At 40.9% G+C, this 9,711-nt stretch overlaps 1 long non-coding RNA gene across 1 annotated transcript; it reads left to right on the forward strand.

Moving 5' to 3' along the window:
* Nucleotides 1–1,228: 1,228 nt before the first annotated feature.
* On the forward strand, nt 1,229–9,326 carry LOC126958095 (uncharacterized). The gene is made up of 3 exons (XR_007727085.1): nt 1,229–1,421; nt 1,725–1,800; nt 9,240–9,326. It is a non-coding gene; the product is annotated as an uncharacterized LOC126958095 (long non-coding RNA).
* Nucleotides 9,327–9,711: the final 385 nt, after the last annotated feature.

Consider the following 9,711-nt stretch of genomic DNA (forward strand, 5'->3'; position numbering starts at 1 on the left):
AAGCCTGCTGGTCTGTGGTACTTCCTATGACAGCCCCAGCTGACTATCGTACTCTAAGTTATCATGCTTGCTCCCATAAAAGTGCACCAAACTGAGTAAAAGGGCCAAAGTGTCCAAACCCCCACTTTCTTAACATTGGCCTCTGTGCAGATTTCAGTTCTGATCCACACCTTTGGTCGTTTCGGCCATTGTCTCTGTGGCTGCGGCCTCTGGTCCCTGACCCCTGCGGTCCTAGCCTTGCCTGCATCGGTGACGCCTCAGTCTCCCTCCAGCTTTAGGATCTGGCCGGCAGCCTCCCTTTCTCCCTTTCTCCTCAGCCCTCCCCAGCCTGTTCCACCTGCCCATCAGCAGCTGACGTCTCCCAAGCAGGTCTCAGGCACCTCCTTCTTAAGTCTTGTTGATGCTCTATAGCTTGCGTATCTCTTAGCCAAAATGTGTGGGACTGGAAGCGTTTTTGATTTTGGATTTTTGTTTTGTTTTGTTTTGGACTGTGGGACAGTTGCATATATAGAATGAGATACTTTAGGGATGGGACTCAAATCTAAACACCAAATTCATTTGCTTCATATACACCTTATCCACATAGCCTGAAGGCAAGTTTATACAATATTTGTAATAATTTTGTGCCTGAAACAAGGTTTGTGGACATGGAGCCATCATAAAAACACATCACAACTGGAGGTTCATTTTCCCCTTGGGGGCGCTGGATAAACTCTGTTGTGCAAACCGTCCCCTGAGGTCGGGGTGGAATTCTCCACCTGTGATGTCATGTTCACACTCAGAAAGTCTGGGATTTTTCCAGGACTTTGGATTTCAGATTTGGGGTTTAGGGATGCTCAACCTGCACCTCCTTCTTCTTGAACTCTTCTCACTCCAGTTCTCTTAGAAACATGGACCAAAATTTCTTAGCACACACCTTGGGGGAGTGGAAAGGCTGGAGAAGAGCTGTTGACTTCCTTGTTTCTGGAGATTAACAGCAAGAAGCTACGTGTGTGGGGATTGGGGAGGAATTTTACTTTCCACTTCATTTTCTATCTTCCTTGCTTAAAAAATAATATTCTTGATAGTAAAACTAGAAAGTTTGCCAATGGAAAAATGCATAGAGACAAGTGTGTGACTTGTGAAGCTTTGAGCAAACGTCTTACAGAAACTGGCAGATCTGTGCAGAGCATGCTGACGACGCTGAACGTGAGGATGATGGGAATTTCATTTTATTCTCAGTGCCTCTTGTCAGGCGACGAGGGAGGACAACAAGGTCGGGAGGAAAAGGCCCGGAGATTGGGAAGTGAGACCCGTTCTGCCACTAGCATTACCTCATTGCAAGAGGTTCTTTTAAAAATCACTGGTTTTAAAGAGACGGACATAATTTAGAAGCCTAAATAAACATCAGAGGAGCAGAGTGACACGCTTGGGAAATTCAGGTGAGGGTAGTTTGTCACAGTGTGAACTCGTCAGTGCCTTGCCAGGCAGAGCAGGTGCTAACTTCCTTTAACGAAGCACTGTTTATAAAACTGCTCTTAGAAGGAAAGCCAGATCTGGACGGGAGGAAACAGGGAAACAGACTAATGCTATTTTGTCAAAAATAAAGTGCTAGTCTATTTCGAACAGGACAGCCACAGCAGAGACCTGGAGTTAAATGACTATCTGCTCAGATTACAGAATTAGTTAAAACTCCCTACCAAGCCAGAAAAAAACTAAATCAAAATGTTTTCCACATTTTGTAGAGCTGCAAGTTGAACAAGGAAGAATGAAAGCAGGCGCTAAAACGATTGACAGGCGGAGAGCATTTGCTCGGTGGAGGTAGGAAATGGATTTATTTACCTGACCCTTCAACCCAATAGTTCCTAACTGCTGGTGCCATTAAAAGAGGGAAAGGGAAAGCAGTCAGGAAGGCAAGAATTAAAGAAATGGAAAAGCAAAGACAAAATAAATTTAAAATGGTGTGTACTTTTCTGTTCGCTGGAGATAAAAATCCTGTTAAAGTTAGAAATAGTAAATCTTGTGACAAATATATGTGAAAAGCTCTCAATATTAACCACTTGTTATATCACACTTGATGGTTTTTTTAGTTAGAATACATGCTATTCCCATGTTTTGAAAAAAAAATTAAATAAAAATTTCCCACCACATTTCTCTTACTCAAAAGATGAAAAAAGCAGATGAAGCCAAGAAGTAAAGATAAAAAATTGATATGAAAACACCTTCATTTAAGAAATTCCATTTAGAGCTTTCTTTCCCTCAGATGATATATTTTAATCTTCATGGGAATAAGCATTAAAAAGCTGGGTATTTCCCTTTATGATTTGGTTGCCTGGGAGCTCAGAGCCAAACTTACGGTTCTATTAGAACAACTGTCATTTACTTCTTCCTGATTGTCCATTCATGTTTTATAGGCTTTAAACACCTTTGCTGGTCCAGGGTTTTTCTTTTTTATAATGCTTTTTTATTACACAAGACAAACACAGGCTGCTGTTGCAGAACACAGTAGAAATCAACAAATACTAATCACCCATAAATCTGTATTTCCTACCAACCAAAAATGCACTGGCTTGCACGTCCTCTGGATGTATATGTGTGCGTGTAGGTACACGTCCAGGAACACATAAATGAGATAATGCTGGATGTACCAATGTGTATTCTTCGTTTCATTTTATTGTAAACATTAATTGATGTTAATAAATAATCATATATGGAATCTGAATGGCTCTTTTAGCATCCTGTTATATGGAAATACTGTGTTTTATTTAGCATGTTTTTGGTGTTTTATATATTATAAACAATGCTTAAACATATCCTTCAAAAAATGTCAATAGCTTTAGGGGTACAAGTGGTTTTTGATTACACAGATGAATTGTATAGTGATGAAATCTGAGATTTTAGTGCACCCATCACTTGATAGTGTACATTGTAAGCAATGTGCAGTTTTTTTTCATCCCTTACCCCTACTCTCACCCTCCCCACTTCTGAGGCTTAAATATCCATGATACCACCCTGTATGACTTTGTATACCCATAGCTTAGCTCCCACTTACAAGTGAGAACATGTGGTATTCGGTTTTCCATTCCTGAGTTGTTTCACTTAGAGTAGTGGCTTCCAGCTCCACACAAGTTGCTGCAAAAGACATTATTACATTTTTGTATGGATGAGTAGTGTTTCATAGTATAAATATACCGTACATTTTTTATTCACTCATCAGTTGATGGGCACTTAGGTTGGTTCCATATCTTTTTAGTTGTGAGTTGTGTGCCATAAATATATATGTGCAGGTGTCTTTTTTATACAACGACTTCTTTTCCTTGGGGTAGACACCCAGGATGGGATTGCTCGATCGCGCGGCCAAATGGTAGATCTACTTTTAGTTTTCTGAGAAATCTCCATACTATTTATCATAGTGGTTGTACTAATTTGCATTCCTTCCAGCAGTGTGTAAGTGTTCCCTTTTCACCACACCCATGCCAGCATCTATTGTTTTTTGACTTTTTAATAATGGCAATTCTGGCTAGGGTCAGGTGGCATCTCACTGTGGTTTTAATTTGCATTTCTCTGATGATTAGTAGTGTTAAGCGTGTCTTTGCATGTAATTTGTCCACTTTTTGATGAGATTGTTTTTCCTTGTTGATTTGTTTGAGTTCCTTGTCAATTCTGGATATTAGTTATTTGTTGAATGCAGAGTTTGCAAATATTTTCTCTTGTTTTGTGGGTTGTCTGTTTACTCTGATGATTATTTCTTTTACTGTGCAGAAGCTTTTTAGTTTAACTAGGTCCCACTTATTTCTTTTTCTTTTTGTTGCACTTGCTTTTGGGGTCTTAGTCATGAATTATTTGCCAAAGCCAATGTCCAGAAGAGTTTGTCCTAGGTTTTCTTCTATAATTTTTATGGTTTTGGTTTTAGATTTATGTCTTCGATCCATCTTGAGTTGGTTTTCTTAATATGGTAAGATATAAGAACTCAGTTTCATTCTTCTATGGTGGCTATCCAGTTTTCCTGGCACCATTTATTGAATATGGTGTCCTTTCCCCAGTTTATGCTTTGTCAAAGATCTGTTGGTTGTGTTTGGATTTATTTCTGGGTTATCTATTCTGTTCCAAAAGTCTGTGTATCTACTTTTATACCAGTACCATACTGTTTATGTTATGATAGCCTTGTAGTATAATTTGAAGTAGGTTAATGTGATGCTTCCAGATTCGTTCTTTTGCTTAGGATTGCTTTGGCTAATTGGGCTCTTTTTTGGTTCCATATGAATTTTAACATTGTTTTTTCTAATTCTATGAAAAAATGATGTTGGTATTTAGACAGGAATTGCATTCAATCTGTAGATTGCTTTGGGCAGTATAGTCCCAATACTGTTATTTTCATTATATTGATTCTTCCAATCCAAGAGCATGGGATGTATTTCCATTTGTTTGTGTCGTCTATATTTCTTTCAACAGTGTTTTACAGTTTTTCTTATACAGATCTTTCATCTCCTTGATTAAATATATTCCTATGTATTTTATTTTATTTTTACAGCTATCGTAAAAGGAACTGAGTTCTTAATTTGATTTTCAACTTGGCTGTTGTTGGTGTATAGCAGTGCTGCTAATGTGTGTACATTCATTTTGTAATCTGAGACTTTACTGAATTTTTAAATTAAATCTAGGAGTCTTTTGGAGGAGTCTTTAGGGTTTTCTAGGTATACGATTATATCATTAACAAACAGAGATAGTTTGACTTCCTCTTTTCCAATTTGAATGCCTTGATTTATTTCTCTATCTTGATTGCTTTGACTAAGACTTCCTCTTCTTGTTAAATCTTTTGTTTGTTTGTTTGTTTTGTTTTTTGAGACAGAGTCTTGCTTTGTTGCCAGGTTGGAGTACAGTGGCACAGTCTTGGCTCAATGCAACCTCTGCCTGCTGGGTTCGAGCGATTCTCCTTCCTCAGCCTCCTGAGTAGCTGGGACTACAGGTGCACGCCACGACACCCAGCTAATTTTTGCATTTTTAGTAGAGACGGGGTTTCACCATGTTGGCCAGGATGGTCTCAATCTCTTGACTTCATGATCCACCCACCTTGGCCTCCCAAAGTGCTGGGATTGAGCCACCATGCCCAGCCTGCAGCTATTCTTATAAATACATTTCTCAGAGATGGGGCCTTGCTGTATCACCCTGGCTGGAGTGCAATGGTGTAATTGTAGTTCACTGCAGCCTTGAACTCCTGGCCTCAAGCAATCCTTCAGCCTCAGCCTCCCAAGTAGCTGGCACTGCAACTACACACCACTATGCCCAGTCAATTATTGTATCTTTTGTAGAGCATCTTGCTGTGCTTCCCACTCTGATCTCAAACCCTGACTTTAAGAGATCCTCTCTCCTCAGCAGCTCCCAAAGTCCTTTGATTACAGGCATGAGCTGCTGTGCCTGGCCAGTTTACAATAAATTTCTGAGAATGAAACTGCTGGGTCAAAGCACAAGCAAATTTTTTGTACTTTCAAAACTGAATGGCCAATGTTTATCTGTTGTTCAGGCTGCTGGCATCAGTTTATAGTCTCATACTAGGCAAATATATATATTTTTAAAGTTCACTTATCTTTACCTCCCCAAAATATTATCTTTTTTATCAATTTGAAAGCTCAAAAATCATATTCTTTCCAATGGCTCCCATCACTATAGTATTAATGTATTTTCAGGCTGCTCATAAAGACATACCTGAGACTGGGAAGAAAAAGATGTTTAATGGGCTTACAATTGCCCATGGCTGGGGATGCCTCACAATCATGATGGCAGGCAAGAAGGAGCACGTCACGTCTTACATGGATGGTGGCAGGCAAAAATAAGAGAGTTTGTGTAGGGGAATTACTCTTGTTAAAACCATCAGATCTTGTGAAACTTATTCACTATTGTGAGAACAGCACAAGAAAGACCCGCCCCCACGATTCAATTGCCTCCTACTGGGTCCCTCTCATGACACATGGGAATTGTGGGAGTTACAATTTGAGAGGAGATTTGGGTGGGGACACAGCCAAACCATATCATTCCACCCCTGGCCACTCCCAAATCTCATGTCTTCACATTTCAAAACCAATCATCCCTTTCCCAACTATCTCCCAAAGTCTAAACTCATTTAAGCATTAACTTGAAAGTCCACAGTCCAAAGTCTCATCCAAGACAAGGCAAGTCCCTTCCACCTATGAGCCTATAAAATCAAAAGCAGGTTAGTTACCTCCTAGATACAGTGCGGTAAAGGCATTGAGTAAATACAGCCATTCCAAATGGGAGAAATTGTCTGAAACAAAGGGGCTGCAGGCCCCATGCAAGTCTGAAATCCAACAGGGCAGTCAAATCTTAAAGTTCCAAAATGATCTCCTTTGACTCCATGTCTCACATCCAGGTCATGCTGATGCAAAAAGTGGGTTCTCATGGTCTTGGCAGCTCCACCCCTGTCCAGGTGCACAGTGCAAGCTGTCAGTGGATCTACCATTCTATGGTCTGGAGGATGGTGGCTCTCTTCTCATAGCTCCACTAGTCAGTGCCCCAGTAGGGACTCTGTGTGGGGGCTCTGACCCCACATTTCCCTTCCACACAGCCCTAGCAGAGGTTCTCCATGAGGGCCCTGCCCCTTCAGCAAACTTTTCCCTGGGCATCTAGGCATTTCCATACATCTTCTGAAATTAAGGTGGAAGTTTCCAAACCTCAATTCTTGACTTCTGTGCACCTGCAGGCTCAACACCATGTGGAAGCTGCCAAGGTTTGGGGCTTTCACCCTCTGAAGCAACAGCCCAAGCTGTATGTTGGCACCTTTTAGTCATGGTTGGAGTAGCTGGGATGCAAGGCACCAAGTCCCTAGACTGCACACAGCAATGGGACCCTAGGCCAGGCCCAGGAAACCATTTTGTCCTCCTAAACCTCTGGGCCTGTGATGGGAAAGGCTATTACAAAGGTCTGTGGAATGCCCTGGAGACATTTTCCTCATTGTCTTGGTGATTAACATTCAGCTCCTCATCATTTATGCAAATTAATGATTGCATTTCTTTTCAGAAAATGAGGTTTTCTATTCTATCACATTGTTAGGCTGCAAATTTTCCAAACTTTTATTCTCTCTTTCCCTTTTAAAACTGAATGCCTTTAACAGCACCCAAGTCACCTCTTGAATGTTTTGCTGCTTAGGAATTTCTTCCACCAGATACCCTAAACCATCTCTCTCAAGTTTAAAGTTACACAAATCTCTAGGGCAGGGGCAAAATGCTTCCAGTCTCTTTGCTGAAACATAATAAGAGTTACTTTTGCCCAGTTCCCAACAAGTTCCTCATCTCCATCTGAGACCACCTCACCCTGGATTTCATTGTCCATATCATTATTAGCATTTTGGTCAAAGTCATTCAACAAGTCTCTAGGGAGTTCCAAACTTTCCCACATTTTTCTATCTTCTTGTGAGCCCCCAAACTGTTCCAACCTCTGCCTGTTACCCAGTTCCTAAGTTGCTTCCAGATTTTTAGGTGTCTTTTTAGCAACACCCCATGCCCTGTACCAACTTACTGTATTAGTCTGTTTTCATGCTGCTCATAAAGTCATACCCAAGACTGGGTATGAAAAAGAGGTTTAATGGACTTATGGTTCTACACGGCTAGGGATGCCTCACAATCATGGTGGCAGGCAAGGAAGAACAAGTCACTTCTTACATGGATGGCAGCAGGCAAAAAAAAAAAAAAAGAGTTTGTGCAGAGGAGCTCCCCTTTTTAAAACCATAATAAGTCTCATAAGGTTTATTTACTATTGTGAGAACAGCATGAAAAAGACCCATCTCCATGATTCAATTACCTCCCACTGGATCCCTCCCATGACACACGGGAATTGTGGGAGTCACAATTCAAAATGAGATTTGCATGGGGACACAGCCAAACCACATCAGCACTGAAGGTGGAAAGCCAGGAGACAGTTTTCTGGCCTCACCATCCCCTATTAGGATGCAAGGCCTTGAGGGCACGTCCTGCATCTGGCCTTTCATTCACAGCCCTTCCCCAGCCAGGGTCTCCTGATGATGCCCTCTCTACAACTCTGCAGCATTGTGAGCTGTGTTTACTTCTGAGACCTTGAACTTCACCATGCCTCACCCAGGGCATTGCGTTTTCAGTACATAAAAATTATTCAGCGCTCATTTCAGCCTCATTTCCTTTAGCCCCTGAACCCATCCCACATCCCTTTTCAGTCACTCTCTTACTATTGGGTCACCTTTAGGTGTAATAACATGATTCTAATTCACAGTCTGCCGGACTTGAAAGCAAGCTAAATATTCTGGGATAATAAGGCACTACTTGCAATTCTAAGCAGAGAAAGGTCTCAACAAGAATGTGTAACTGTTTTTATCTTTTTCTTTTGGCTTATAGAATTGAATGACAGAAAGACCTTCTCTGCTTTAAAGTTGCAATATATTTTGGTATGTTTTCCATCAGCTGTTTTATGATGTAACTCTCTTTAGGTCCTTGGATTAATTTGAAATGTATCCTGAGGTACGGTATCTTCCTTTTGGCTGCCTGATTATCCTGATTACAGACATGAATATAGAGGCTCTTAATTAGGATTGGGACAGAATTCCCTACCAACTCAAGTGGGTTGGGAAGAGTCAGCTCTTGGAATTAGAAAAGAACAAAGCATATTGTTTGTTGCACGTGAAAGTCACAGGGTAAATTTATTTCCTCTATAGGTACTCTCATTCTGCACCTCTCCCATTAATTTTGCTTGTATTTAGACTAGTAATTCTCCAGTTTGGCCTGCATATTGGATTCATAGGGGAAACTTGGAAAAATTACTGATATGTGGGTCTCACTTCCTCTGACCAACTCCCCCACCACTCCACCCACATCCTGATTCATTCCTCTAAAGTGTGACTTGAACATTTGAAGTTTTAAAATATTCCGGGTGAATATAATGTGCAGCCAAAGTGGAGAAACAGATTTGCAGCAATGCTTTAAGTGCATTAATGCTCTCATGAATTGCAAGGAGCTTCTTTTAAAATCCAGACTTTGAGTCACAAGGTCTGAGTCTGAGAATCTACATCTTGAATGACCTCTGAGGTAGTATCAACGTTGGTCTTTTTTCTCTGACACTTTCCGTAGATCCAAGACCTCTTTCAACCCCATTGCAAATCTGAAATTGACCCCAAAACTCATACCGATGGATGACAAGTTTGCTTGTTGGTAATATTTATTTAAATAGTGTTCTTATTCGATATTTTCTATTGCCTTTTTCTAATTTTGTTTTGTTTGTAGAGACGGGGACTCACTATGATACCCAAGCTGGTCTTGAACTCCTGGACTCAAGTGATCCTCCTGTCTCTGCCAACCAAAGTGCTGGGATTAAAGGTGTGAGTGAGCCACTGCCCTCAGCCTCTTGCCTTTTTCTTGAGTGCACCTATTATCATACTCACTTAGCCCTGTGTCACTTATTGGCACCACATTAAAAATAAGATGCTATCAACTTCTCACTGTGCAAGATTTAATCCTGAAGCACTTGGCCTGATTTTGACTACCAAAGATTGTTTCAGCAGTTCATGTTCCCAATATTTATTCTCCCAGTTTTAAACCTGCTTTATGTCAGTTTTCAAACTCACAGCACAGTTATCCCTGTCTCCTGTCTGTCATCTATAACCACCTCTATTTTCAACCACATGTTCCTAGGTCTTTTCTGCCACAGGTCTCATTGGGCACTGTTCTGGCAAGGCTAATTTGGGCCCCCCAGCAT

The sequence above is a fragment of the Macaca thibetana genome, chromosome 7, assembly GCF_024542745.1.
Source record: "Macaca thibetana thibetana isolate TM-01 chromosome 7, ASM2454274v1, whole genome shotgun sequence".
NCBI lineage: Eukaryota > Metazoa > Chordata > Mammalia > Primates > Cercopithecidae > Macaca > Macaca thibetana.